Here is a 14,409-nt window from a genome sequence, read left to right as displayed (position 1 = left end):
TGTAGAGTTGTGTGAGATCTTTATTTATTTTTGGATATTAACCCCTTATCTGATATATCATTTGTGAATATTTCCTCCTATTCCATAGGTTGTGCAAATCAAAACCATAATAAGATACCACCTCACACCTGTCAGAATTGCTATAATCAAAGTGTCAACAAACAAGATGTGTTGGTGAGGATGTGGAGAAAAAGAAACCCTTGTGCGCTACTGGCGAGACTGTAAATGGTGCAGCCACTCTGGCAGCGGGTCTCAACCTGTGGGTTGTGACCCCTTTGGGAATTGAACGACCCTTTCCCAGGGGTCACCGAAGACCATCGGAAAACACATATTTCCAATGGTCTTAAGAACCAAGACACTGCTCCTCTATCCGTCTCCAGGCAGGTCCACCCACATGCAGATACGCCCATATACGAGTACTGGCGTGATGACATCATCACACCAAACCCATCACATACACCCCCTACAAATACAGGTGTATGTGACAGGGTTGGCGCCATAATGTACTTATATGGACCAGTCACACATGTGTAGAAAGCAGCTACTCTGTTAAAAGCAGTTGCTGTGTTGAAAGCAGCAGTATGGGAGGTAAAACAACACTTCATAAATTATAATTATTGAGTAAATGTAAAATCATCAACTACTGCAAAAAAAATCTGTACCACAGGAACTTAATCTGGATGTTGATCAGTCTTCTTATATTCAGCTGTCGTTGATGGGAATACTGCTCCCTTGTAATAGTAACAGGTATGTAAAAAAACAACAACACAGAGAATGGTAAATCATAGGAAACTTTAATAAACTGTATTGACTAAACTATGTCATATATCATCTTTTGTATTATTAAAGCTATTGTTATATATTATTTTCATTAGCAAACCATCCCGCAACAATGGATCGTGTAGAGAAGAATGCTAAGAAAAAAATATATAGTGAGGATTTTATACAGTATGGTTTTACCTCAATAATTACAGCAGGAATTGAGAAACCTCAATGTGTTATTTGTTGTTAAGTTCTATCAGCCAAGTCTATGAAGCCGAACAAACTAAAACACCATTTTGATAACAAGCATCCAAGCTTTGGCAGCAAGAATACTAACTATTGTAGAAGCAAAGCTGATGAACTCAAGAAAGCCAGACTTGACACTGGTGGCAAGTACCACGAACAAAACGTAGCAGCCGTTGAAGCTTCATATTTGGTGGCACTCAGAATCGCCAGAGCTATGAAACTTCACACCATTGCTGAGGATTCACTGTTGCCAGCAGCCAAAAACATTGTTTGAGTTATGATTGGAGACGAACTTGTTATGAAATTGAGTGCAATTTCCTTATCTAACAACACTGTCTTCAGAAGAACAGATGACATGTCTGCTGATATTCTTGATCAGGTAATCCAGGAAATTAAATCTGCTCCAAGTCCAATATTTAGCATCCAGCTTGAAGAATATACAGACATTGCAAACTGTTCACAGTTACTGGTTTACATGAGGTATATAATGATGGCAACTTTAAAGATGAGTTTCTTTTCTGCAAACCTCTTGAAATGACAACTACTGCACGTGATGTATTTGACATAGTTCGTTCATTTCTGAAAGAGCATAAGATCTCTTGGAAAAAGGTTTGCGATGTTTGTACAGATGGTGCTCCAGCTATGCTAGGATGTCGATCTGGATTTCAGCGTTTGGTACTGAAAATGAGTCACCAAAAGTCGTCAGAACTCACTATATGATTCATTGGCAAATATTAGCAACGAAGACGCTGCCACAAGAGTTACAAGAAGAAATGAAAAGCGTCATTAAGTTCTGTCAATTTTATAAAGGTGAGCACTTTAAACAGTTGACTGTTTTCACAACTGAGCACCAAGTTGGATGCGCCAAACAGTGCTCTGCTATTTCACACATGAAGTGAGATGGCTGTCAACAGGAAAGTTTTAAAACGTGTTTTTGAGCTACGTGATGAACTCCAAACATTTTTTAATCAGAAAGCAAGACCATGGTTCAAAGCATTTTTCAGCGATAAAAGTGAACAGAAAATAAGCAGAAAATAGCTTACTTGGTTGACATCTTTGCCATCTTGAATGAGTTAAATTGATCACTGCAAGGACCAAATGCAACATGCCTCGATTTGTCTGAAAAGATCCGATCATTCCAAATGAAACTTCAGCTTTGGCAAAATAAAATTGGATGAAAATAAAATTTACCTTATCTGCTTTCTTTGAGGAACATGACATTGAACCAGACAAAAGAATTACGATGATCATTTCTGTGAAAGAACACTTGCACATGCTTGCAGACGAATTTCATCGTACTTTCCACATCTACCTGACACTCCACTTGCACTTGCCAGAAGCCCATTCACAGTCAAAGTTGAAGAATTTCCTGAGACAGCACAAGAGGAGTTCATTGAACTTATTAACAGCAATACAGCGAGAACTGATTTCTCTACAATGCCAGGTACAAAATTCTGGATCAAGTGTTTGCAGTCATATCCTGTTCTGTCTGAAACTGTGTTGTGCCTTCTTCTTCTATTTCCAACAACATATCTTTGTGAAATAGGGTTTTCCAGCTTGTTGATTATCAAGTCTAAATACAGAAGTAGACTTGTTGTGGAAGATGATCTTCATTTTGCTCTGAGACTGCCCTGAGAATGTCTGATCTGGTGAGAAAGAAGCAATCTCAACCTTCGCACTAACATTGGCTTTTTACACATACTGTCCAAAATGTAGCAATGTAGTTTACTGTTGTTATATCAAGACTGTTACCCATGCTACACCATGCTTCAAGACAAAATTTCATTTATTTGTAATTGGAAATAAATATTTCACAATATATAATTACATATTGTTTTTGTAATTAAGCACTATGCTTTAATTCTGTTCAATTTGTAACAATGAAAATACATCCTGCATATCAGATATTTACATTACGATTCATAACAGTAGCAAAATTACAGTTATGAAGTAGCAACAAAATAATTTTATGGTTGGGGTCACCACAACATGAGGAACTGTATTAAAGGGTGGCGACATTAGGAAGGTTGAGAACCAGTGTACTATGGAAAACAGTATGGAGGTTCTTCAAAAAATTAAGCATAGAATGGCCATAAAACCCTGAAACTGCATTTCTACATATTCATCGAAAGAAAACAAAAGCACTCATTGAAAAAGATATGTGTAGCCCTATGTTCACTGTAGCACTATTTATAATAGCCAAGCTATGTCCACACATAGATGAATGGATAAAGAAGGTGTGGTGCTCTGGTCGGTTTGGCTCAGCAGTTGGAGAGTCGGCCAGCAGACCAAAGAGTCCCAGGTTCGGTTCCCGCTAAGGGCATGTACCTTGGTTGCAGTTTGTCCCCAGTCGGGGTTGTATAGGTGGCAGCCACTCAATGTCTCTCTCTCACACATCAATGTTTCTCTCTCTCTCTTCCTCCCTCTCTCCCTCCTGTTCTGTCTGAGGATAAATGCAAAAATGTCCTCAGGTGAGGCTTAAAAAAAGAAAGAAAGTGTGGCATATGTATACAATGGAATATCATTCAGCAGTAATAAAATAAAATCTTGCCCACTGTGACAACACTGGGTGAACCTACACTGTATTATGCTAGGTGAAATAAGACAGAGAAAATGAATTACATGTGAAATCTAAAAACATAACGAAACAGAACCACAGAAACAAAGAACTAGTGGTTTCTAAGAGGGGAGGAGGGAGGGAGGAATGGGGTAAAAAGGCAAAGGTGATTAAGAGATACAAATCTCCTGTTATAAAATAAATTAGCCATGAGGATATAGTGTACACAGCACAAAGAATATGTTAATAATATCTAATAATGTTGCACAGTGACAGATGGTTACTTGCCTTATTGTGCTTATCACACAGTAGGGTACACAAATGGACTTGAATACACATTTTTAATACTGTATAAAAAATAGGAATATAAAATGCTGGCTTGGAAATACACTGTTTCCTGAAAGTACTAAGGTTTATAATTACTAGCAATTTAGGTATCTTTTACTTTTTCATATACAGTATTTAAATAACTTTATTTTGAAATCTTAGATTATTAGGATCATATGAAATAATTCGTTAATTAGATAAAACTAGACAACTATCAAACAGCTGAATTTCTTTGTAATCTATTCTTCTGGATAAACTCTAAACATTACTTATACCACCCAATTCAGTCTCCTGCATTTCCCGCTTCCTACCTCCTGTCACAAGGAACACAGCCATAATTCCCTCTCACTTCATTTGAAATTCTTCAAGTATGTTATTCACTAGTCATGACATAGGGTTCTCTCCTAACACTTAAATTTGTTACCTTCCATTAACCTCCAAACATCAGCTTAGATATCACTTAATCCAGAAACGCTCCCAGGAATCACTGACATCACCTTTCTCTGCACTCCCATTATGACCCATTCACACGACAGCAGTCATTGCTTCATATCACAGATGCTTAAAATTTTCTTCTATACCCACATTACAGTAAGTTTCTAGGGGTAAGGACATTTCTAACTATTCACTGTATCTGTATCATCAGCACACTGCCAGGCCCATGTGAATGACTCACTATGTAACACGGAACGGGACGATGTCAAGATGCGAGGACAGGAAGGATGGAAGCAGGCCGGCCAGAAGGCTTCACTAATTCATGGTCAGTCGCCAAGTCGTAAGCCAGGCTTTCTACTGTACTCTCCTTTTCTCCTTCAGCAATAAAGTATTCTTATTGCCATTTAACTTTGTTAATGCTCCAGAGATCATCATAAAGTAAAAGACAATGTTTTCTCATTGCTGTTTATACCTCTCAGTTGCTTTACATTGTTTTCTATCATCACACAGAAACTATATGTATGTAAGGTTTCAAAGGTAGAATTCAGAAGATCTGTATTAGTGACGAAGACATTAAGTATACCACACATAATTTTCAGTTGTTAAAATCAGTGTTATATATATATATATTTCCACTTCCAGTTTCTGACTCTTTCTAAGTGAAATCAGTTTACATCTTCCTCTGAAAGAGAATCTTGAGAGTGACATCACCAAAAAATGGCAGAGTGGACAATTTCAGGGCTATGTCCTCCCTAAAAACTAGTAAGCTGGCAAAAGCTAACAGAATGAGCTTCTGAAGAATTCTGGAATCGAGTCAAACATCTGCAACAACCACAGGGAGACTTGGGGAAGAGAAGCGGCTGCTCTGTCCCACGTACAATCACTGACAACAGTCCTGAGGACAACAGCCGGCATACGTGACGGTTGCTAGAACCACAGGAAGCAGTAGGGACCTTATTCTCAAAGGACAGTGCTTGTGGGGCTCAACCATCGAACAGCTCCCTAAAAGACACACGCAAAGAATGCCCTGTATTTCACATAACTCAGAATATCCCCACAGTCGGGACACTTTTGCTAAAAGCATTTAATGCCACAGCTGTATTAAGTGCATCAGCCTGGAACAAGAGACAACACAGATACAACCTAAATTATAAAGCTCTTCAATTATTAATTTCTAAAAAGTATATTTTCAACATAAAGCTATATCTATATGAAATTTTACAAAGAAATGAGTGGAAGCATGATCATTAAAAACCATCACTTTATTAACATTTAAAAAATTTTTTTTTCTTTATTGATTTTTAGAGGGAGAGAGACAGAAGCATCAATGAGAGAGAACATCGACTGGCTGCCTCCTGCATACTACCAACTGGAGACTGGGCCCACAACCTGGGCATGTATCCTGACAGGGAATCGACCTGGTGACCTCTTGGTGCGTGGGTGGATGCTCAACCACTAAGCTACAATGGCCAGGCTTTTATTAACATTTATTATGTGCTGCATAATTTACATATACAATAGCCTCATTTGATTCTCATTACTCTATGAGATGACTAGCCCAAACGAGGAAATTGAAGTTGGCACAAGTTAAGTATCCTGCCCACGGTCCGAAAACTAGTTTCAGCATCAGAATTCGTGTTAACTTACCAATATGATAAAGAATTAAGAAGTATATCTATACCAGAAAGACCACACCAAGACACAAAGACATACCTTCACCAGTCATCTAAATGTCAAGATCTGCTGCTAAACATTAGCCGGAAAGTAAGGACTTTTAGAAAAGTGTTTAGTAAATAACAAAAACAAAAACATAACTTTATAATCCATACATGAACGTAATAAAACTAACAAAGTAAAGCAACAGAAATAGAAAATGACTTGTTTACTCCCTGTTTCCTTCCCACCAGTCTTCTCCACAAGCAATCTGCACTGGCAATCTTTCCGTGGCATAGAGGTAACTATACTCCAGAGCGTAATAGATACTGCTACAAATGCAATCAAGACAATTCTAGCAAATGGTGGAGAAAATAAAGGGAGTGGCTATCATATAATAAGTGCTTTCTTTAAAGTATATTTTAAACAACATGCAGTAAAAACCAAATTTATAATTGTTTAATATGAGTATAATAAACATATAAATACAGCTAGCTGCTAACAGCCAACTGACAGGTAAAATGCATTAAAAATAAGTGCTACCTGCCAAACTAATACATGCTTTTAAATTCTAACCCCTAGCCTAACAATGAACACCCTAAGATGGTAGAATTGTATACTTGAAACCTATATAATGTTATTGATCAATGTCACCTCAATAAATTCAATAAAAAATTTCAGAAGCAAATCCTAAGCTAAAAAAGAAAACCCTAAGAAACCATTTCATAAATAAAAACAAAATAGTGTTCTGCAGAAAAATAAAAGCGGAGAGAACTCACTGCCTGCACACTTGACTACAAGAAATGTTAAAGGAACTTCTTTCACCAGAAGGAAAACGATACCAGATGGAAGTTTGAAATGCCACAAAAAAGTGAAGAATGCCAGAACTGTTAAGTGTATTGTTAAATACAAATAATGCTTTTTCTCCTTTTTATAAAATCCTTTAAAATACACTTACTGAAAGCCAAAATCAGACAGCATATTAAGGGATCTATAGCACAATGGAAGTAAAGACAAAAGCGGCAGGAGCACGAAGAGCAGGAAAGAGAAAACTAAGTACACTTTTAGAAGGTTCTGACTGCAGCCTGGCCGGTTTGGCTCAGCAGTCAGTGCCGGCCTGTGGACCAGAGTCCAGGTTCGGTTCCCGCTAAGGGCACACACCTCGGCTGCAGTGTGTCCCCGCCTCGGGTGGGGTCGTTTGGGTGGCGACCAGTCAATGTGTCTCTCTCACTTCGATGTTTCTCTCCCTCTCTTCCCCCTCTCTCTCCTGCTCTATCTGAAGATAAATGCAAAAAATGTCCTCAGGTGAGGATTAAAAATAATAAAAGGTTCTAACTCCATACTTGAAGTGGTATATTATTGGAAGATAGAGTGATAACTTAATGCATATTGTAAACTCTAGAAAAACTAATGTAAAAAAGAAATGCTAGCAACAATATCAGACACCTCCCTGAAGAAGATACACAAATTGAAAGTAAGCACATGAGAAGATACTCCACATGGCTCGTCACAGGAAAGTGCCATTGCAACAATAAGGAGACGCGCCCACGCCCACGAGAACCGCCCACACACGGCCAGCACCGCCGCTGGAAGGCAGCCGGCGCGGTTCCCTTCACACCCAGGCTCGCTCCTGCCGCAGGTCCAGCACTGCCACGTGTGGTGTTTACACAGGGGCCGAAATGCACGTCCACACAAAAATATGCACATGGCCCTGGCCGGTGTGGCTCAGCGGTTAGAGCGTCGGCCTGCGTCTGGAGAGACCCGGGTTCGGTTCCCGCTCAGGGCACGTACCTCGGTTGCAGTTTGTCCCCGGCCCTGGTTGGTCGTGCGGGTGGCAGCCACTCGATGTGTCCCTTTCACATCGATGTTTCTCTCTCTCTCTCTTCCTCTTTCTCCCTCCCGCTCTATCTGAACAAAAAAATGGAAAAATGTCCTTAAGTGAGGATAAAAAAAAAATGTACATGGATATTTATAGTAGTTTCATTCATAATTGTCAAAACTGCAAAGAAACCAAGATATCCTTCAATAGGTGAATGGTACATCCAGATAATAGAATATCCTAGTACTAAAAAAATTAAAATTAAAATTACTATCAAGCTATAAAAAGACATAGGTAAACCTTAATTAGCTATGATTAAGCGAAGCAGCCAATATGAAAGGCTTCCAACCATATGACATTCTGGAGAAGGCAAAACTATTAAGACAGAGATCACTGGTTGTCAGGGACTTGTGAAGAAAGCAATGAATAGGTGAAACACAGGGTTTTTAGAGTAGTGAAAATACAATAGCATAATGATGCATACCTGTCTTTATATATTTGTCAAATCCAAAGGATGTACAACAAGAGTGATTCATAAGGTAAAGTGGACGTAGGGTGACTATGATGTCTCCACGTCCAGTACTGTAGGTGATAACGTGAGAGGCTATGCATGTGTGGAGGCAGGGAAGTCTCTGCCTGATAAGGGAAATCTCTGTAACTTCCCCTAAATTTAATATTTTTCTTTATTGATTTTAGAAAGAGAGGAAAGGAGAGAGAGAGAGAGACAGAAACACTGACCACCTCCTGCATGCCCCTCACTGGGGATCAGGCCCACAACCTGGGCATGTGCCTTGACTGGGAATCGAACATGGGTCGACACTCAATCACTGAACCACACTGGCTGGGTTGCTCTTTTTGTTTTTTATCACAGGCAGAACATTTGGTTAAGAATGCGAATTAAAGTATAAAGAAACAGGTTGAAGGCAAAATAACGGACAAAGATACATCATACAAACACACTGAAAAAATGATGTAGCTATATTAATATCAGAAAAAGTTGCCTGTATAAAAGAAAATAACCAGGGACATTCATAAGGAAAAAGGGGTGGATTTATCAAAATGACATAGCAAACCTAAGTATGAATTCATATAATAATAGAACTTCAAAAAGCAGAAAGCAAAAGCCTTATAGAAATAAGAGAAACAGACAAATCTGCAATTTTAGTTGGAAATTTCAGCACTTCTCTTTCATTAATTGATAGATTAAGTGGACCAAAAAATAATAATGATCTTAAATCAGCAAAGATACAGAAGACTTAAAGAACATTATTGAAAGGTGAAAGTTGGTGGTCAGAGGTGCAAGGGCATGCTAAATAGCCATCTCAGATGGTGAAAAAAAAATGCATTTTATTTAAAGAAAAGAGGATGGGAGGTGGAGATATACAAAGGAAAAGTCCACACGTCACTGAGCCATGGGGAATTGGGGGGGCGACAGCAGCCCCTGGGAACTGGAGTTTCATCCTTAATGCTTGCACTGGCAGGAAGCATTTGTCAGTCCGTGGGTTTTGGGGTCTGGGTTGGTGGGTTTGGGCAGGGGGCTGGGTCTACAGGAATGTGGGTGTGCGAAGGGGTGCTTCTCTGGTTCCTGGTGTCCGGAGGCATGTCTCGTCCTGCCAGTTCTCCCGTGGTGGGAGGTTTGATCTTTGTTCTCCTGGGGCAGGAAGACTTGCAGAATGGCCCTTAGGAATCCTATTGCCCTGTAAGTCCTAACATCCCCCTCTCCTCTTTCTATTGGTCAGTAATTATTCTTATGGAATCAGGGTAGAGGTCTCTTCCTTATGAAGCTGTTCCTGCTGGGCTGTGGGTGCAGCACAGTCCCTGAGCCGTGTTAGTGTGTTGAAGAACTGAGGAGTATGGGTAAGTGTAAGTTCTATAGTTCCACAGGCCACGGTTAGCGCTGTTTGCCCACAACAGTTCGTATATACGGTTTCAGAGAAAGGAAAAGAGGGCGTGGACGGGCTTCCCAAGTGAGACCGATACTGTGTTAACAATTAATCAGGTATTTAATAAGAAGTACGCCTATGAAAACAAGGGGGGAAAGGTTAATGGTCACAGCAAATTATAAACCAGTTTCTGGGTCTGTAAGGCTGCCAGTCGAAAGGCTTCGAGTCTCCTGCTGGAATGAAAGCCAACAGTGACCACTGGACAGCATCGGATGCTCAAGCAAACTCTGTAGGATGACACAGTAGCAGTTTTTATAACTCCGAGTCAAAAGATGTGAAAGAAAAAAAGGAAACATTTCAGAGGGTTGAAGACAACTAGAAGAATTCAGGAATCAGTTTAGTTCACAGATAAAAACAAAACTTTGCAGACAATCAACTGCACTGGAGTCCAATATCCACAATTGGGCATTGTCATTTTCACTGAAACACAATTTCTCTCCCTAAAATTACCCTCATTTTTATTAAAGAGACTGCATTAGATCTGGTTTTAATTTGGCCCGATTATATGCATAAACATAACAAGAATAATCAATTGATAAGCTTTCTCAAATTTGCTTGGCTGGAATGCCATTTGTTCAAAAGGAACCTTTAGATTGAGCTCTATGAGAGCAGTCAGCCCCTCGGGGCGAGAAGCCAACCCTCACAACTGCCCTCGGGCTGTGCCTCGGAACACCTGCAGATCTGGGTCAAGTCCTCAAGCCCTTGAGGTTCCCAACGTGTTGAGGTCCCTTCTCTGCCATCTTCCAAGACAGCGACCTTCGTCCTTAACAGGAAAGACGGCCGTGAACCACTGGCCAAGCAAGGTAATAGGCCATTCCCCGCAAGTGGCTTCCAATGGGCTTTGCTCCCTCTTGAGTGAATGAATCCCAATTCCTAAGGCTTTTTGGTGACATCCAGAGTCCAGACATGTCTCCCTTGACCATGACACTCTAGTCAAAGACTTGGTTCACAAAACCACGATGGGAACATGGTTGCATGTGTTCTATTTTAAAGAGAACAGTTTCCTGTTGCATTTATGCAAATAAGTATATTGTCACAAAAGTAATATTCATTAAGAGTTGCCAAGTTCTGGAGGGATTAGGTAGGGAGAAAAATATAAATGCTTCAATACTGCTTGAGGATGTAATTTACCAAACTGTTTTAGGGAAATAAAAACAAGCTTCCTTATATCTAGAAAATAGATTTTTTTTCTAGATTAGCAATATTTTGAACAAAGTTATAAGAATAATGATTATTCTCAGTTCATTCAGTCCCATATAACAAATTTTTGTTTGTCCTGATTATTCCCCAGTATTTTCCCATGAATCCAGTTATTTCTTCAAGTTTTAAAAATCAAAGAGAGAATTGCTTAGAAACCTATAATCTAGAGTAAGTCAGAGTCCATTTCACAAACCTTTCCAAAAATGTAACATATTTTCAAATGCATTAGAGTAAAACAATGACTGTCTATAAATGAAGAAATTCAAAATGTGGTTAGACTTGATTATAATATAATTGATAAAGAACTTTGCTTTTGTGTAAGATATAATATTCCAAGATAACAATATCTTGGTAAATAACTATGAAATGATATAAAATAATATAAAGCTTCATTTTCTGATTCAATTCACAATTTCAGTATATAAAAAACAAACTATACATGTAAGATTCTAAGACACTGCACATGGCACATCAGAAGTGTGCACTGATCACTGAAACAATCATCAACACCCCCATTTGGGGACCACAGACACCTGGAGTACCACTGCCGGATGCCCCACAGGGAACCCTCACTCTTGGCTTGCCCAGTGTCACTGACTGGACACCTACCACCCCTGAGACTTTCCTGTTTGAATTTGGCTTTGAATCTTTGTTAAGTTCCTTCCTAGAGCAAAGTGAAATTTCTAGAACATCCATTTTAATAAAAATATATGCATACAGCCCTGGCCAGTTTGGATCAGCAGTTAGAGCATCGGCCCATGAACCAATGAGTCCCGGGTTTGATTCCAGTCAAGGGCATGTTCCTTGGTTGTGGTTCATACCCAGCCCTGGTCGGGGGTGCACAGGAGGCAGCCAGTCGATATGTCTCTCACATCAATGTTTCTCTCTCTCTCCCCCCCTCCCTCCCACTCTATCTGAAAATAAGTGGGAAAAGGTCCTCGGGTGAGGATACATAGATATTGTAAGGTATCTCACCGAGGAAGAGAAATGGAGCAGCAAAGGCAGCAAAAGTTGTACTGAAGCTCCGGGGCGAGGTTCACTGTCCACGTGGCGGGGGCCAGGGAAGTCGCTGCTCCTTTCTCCCGGGAAGATTTATGGGGACGTTAGGGACCTGGTGGGGTGATCAGGTGTGGCGTCAGGTGACTGGCTAGCTGCTGGGGAGATGCGGGTGTGGGTATGTTGGTTGGCTGGGAAGGGTGGTGGGACGTGACCAGGAGTGTCGCCTGGCCACATCCAGGTAAGGCGGAGCCTCCCGAGTTAGGTTCCATTTCTCCTCTGGCCGTCCATCTCCCCGGTCATGCGACTCCCCGGAGCCCGCCGACCTTACATTTATATATATATATGTATACATACATACATACATACATACATACACATACACATACACATAGAACACAGTTATTATTACTAATTTGTATTCGGCAAAGCTCCCTATGTTCTTATAACTAATTAAGAACATAGTTATTATTGCTAATTTTTATTTGGTGGGGCTGCTTCATCTCCCTAGAAATGATATAATACACCAATTTTGGGTGTATTAAATACGTTTAGTTTTAAAATTTTTATAAGGAAAGAGAATAAATTCTTGAGGTATTCCAGGGCCCATAGGAGTAACTCAAAGTCATTTCTCAGTCATTAATATTTAAACTTTGGGAAGGTTGTCAAATATACTTAACCAAAAGATCATGGCATAAATTCTTTGTAAATCTTGATAAAACAAACATATTTTATGGTAATAACTCTAAAAGACATAAAACTTAAACTGGTTTTAGTATCAAATATTTTGTCCAGACCACAGGATCCTGTTCAACCTACATACATATTTAATCTCTTTAGCCAAATAAAATAGCATCCTTTAGTAATGCCATCAGCAACAGGGAACATACACATAATGTGAATTACTCATTTTTATAAAGATGCAAGAATTTTATCATTTGCTTCTGATGACTTTTAAGAAGGATGGAGAAGGAATAGAAGGTCCTAATTACCAAGCAGGAAGACCTGTTAAGACTCTCAAAGGAAGTGTCAAGGGCTACAAAAGTGCTGAGGAAATTAAAGAATTAAGCATCAGGACAGAGCCTGGGAGGGGCTGCTTCAGCTCCCTAGAAATGAGGCAGAAAAGAAGTAAGATTGGGCGGGGCTGCTTTGGCTCACTGAGAACTCAGGACACCCAGTGACTGAACATGGGACATGACCAGAGTGGGGTTGTCAAAATTGATGTGAGAAACGCTCCAGAAATGAGCAGCCTAGGGAGGTGTTTACCCTGTGTCCTGAGGGTGGCCTTACCAATGACCAGGACACTAGCAGGTGCCCTGGGAATGGATTTACCCCACTCAGGCAGGGGACTCAACTCCACACCAGTGGAAACAAGCAAGATGTCAGGGGTGATCAGGTAGGTCCTGACCCACCAGACCCTGTCACCCAGGTGTTGCCTGGGGAGGGTCATGAGGGCGGGGGACTCCATGTGCAGAGGGCAGGTTTACCTTCCATCTCAGCACTGAGGAGACATGCTTTGACGAAGGATTTACTCCCCAGCTGACAGGTAGGTTTCCCCCCACACCCTACACCAACAAATAGGGAAGTGTCATGAAAGCAACTCCAGGTCCCAGAGTCACATAATGTCACTGAAAGGGTTAGTAACGTTTTAAAGGGTAAAGGCAAAAGCTAGCAAAGGCGGAAACTATGGAAAATGCCTTGCTTGCATGACCTCTGCTCAGCAGTCTGTTGAGTGCGGTTATCCAGATTACCCTCAAGACGACTCACCCAACAGGTGCAGGATGAGACCAGACCAGTCCAACTGCAAAGTGGACAATGGGCCATGCAGAATATATAACCTACACCCCAACTGTTATGGGAGACTCGCTCCATTTTCAGGCTCAGCCCACCTGCACCTAGGTGCTTGCAATACAATCATTTGCTCTGCACTGGCCTTGTGTTGTGGACGTGATCTCCCGCCAGCTCAGACCTTAGTGACCAGAGAAATCAGGTTGGGAAGGAAGAGAGGAGCCCAACTGGGTTTCTTTTTCTACAAAGTTAAAACTTTTATAATTTGCAAACATTTTGTGCATTCAGGAATAACTATCATTAGAATAACTCAATTTCAATCCTTGTCCTGTTAAAATGGTATTTCTGTAACCATTATCAAAGTTTTATAATTTCTTTCCAATTTAATTTGAACTCTTGGAAACCTCAATTCTCAATGATAACCAAGTAAACAACCAGCACATATTTTAAACATATTAGCTCCAAATTTACTTTACAGACTTTCTGCAATAAACAGCCAAAAGCAGGCAAACTTAAGATTTGTCCAGCAATCAATGTTTCAGTATTTCATGTTATTTCAAAACATCTAGTCTACAACCCTTATCAAAATTCACTAATTTAAAGAAGAATGGCTGAAATAAATCAAACTGATCTGCTCTCCTTTGATAAGAATCAACTTTCAGAAATTTGCATTTAAAAAAATG

At 40.1% G+C, this 14,409-nt stretch overlaps 1 protein-coding gene and 1 pseudogene across 2 annotated transcripts in view; one reads left to right on the top strand and one right to left on the bottom strand.

The window, feature by feature from the left end:
• NBEA (neurobeachin) overlaps positions 1 to 14,409 on the bottom strand; it is a 763,707-nt gene that overhangs the window by 685,115 nt on the left and 64,183 nt on the right. The window lies entirely within an intron of this gene.
• Positions 10,345 to 14,409, top strand: part of LOC118622978 — a 45,865-nt pseudogene continuing 41,800 nt past the window's right edge.

This window comes from Molossus molossus, unplaced genomic scaffold, assembly GCF_014108415.1.
Source record: "Molossus molossus isolate mMolMol1 unplaced genomic scaffold, mMolMol1.p scaffold_m16_p_9, whole genome shotgun sequence".
Lineage (NCBI taxonomy): Eukaryota > Metazoa > Chordata > Mammalia > Chiroptera > Molossidae > Molossus > Molossus molossus.
The sequence above is the reverse complement of the archived record's forward strand: the minus strand, read 5'-3'. Positions and strand labels throughout refer to the sequence as shown.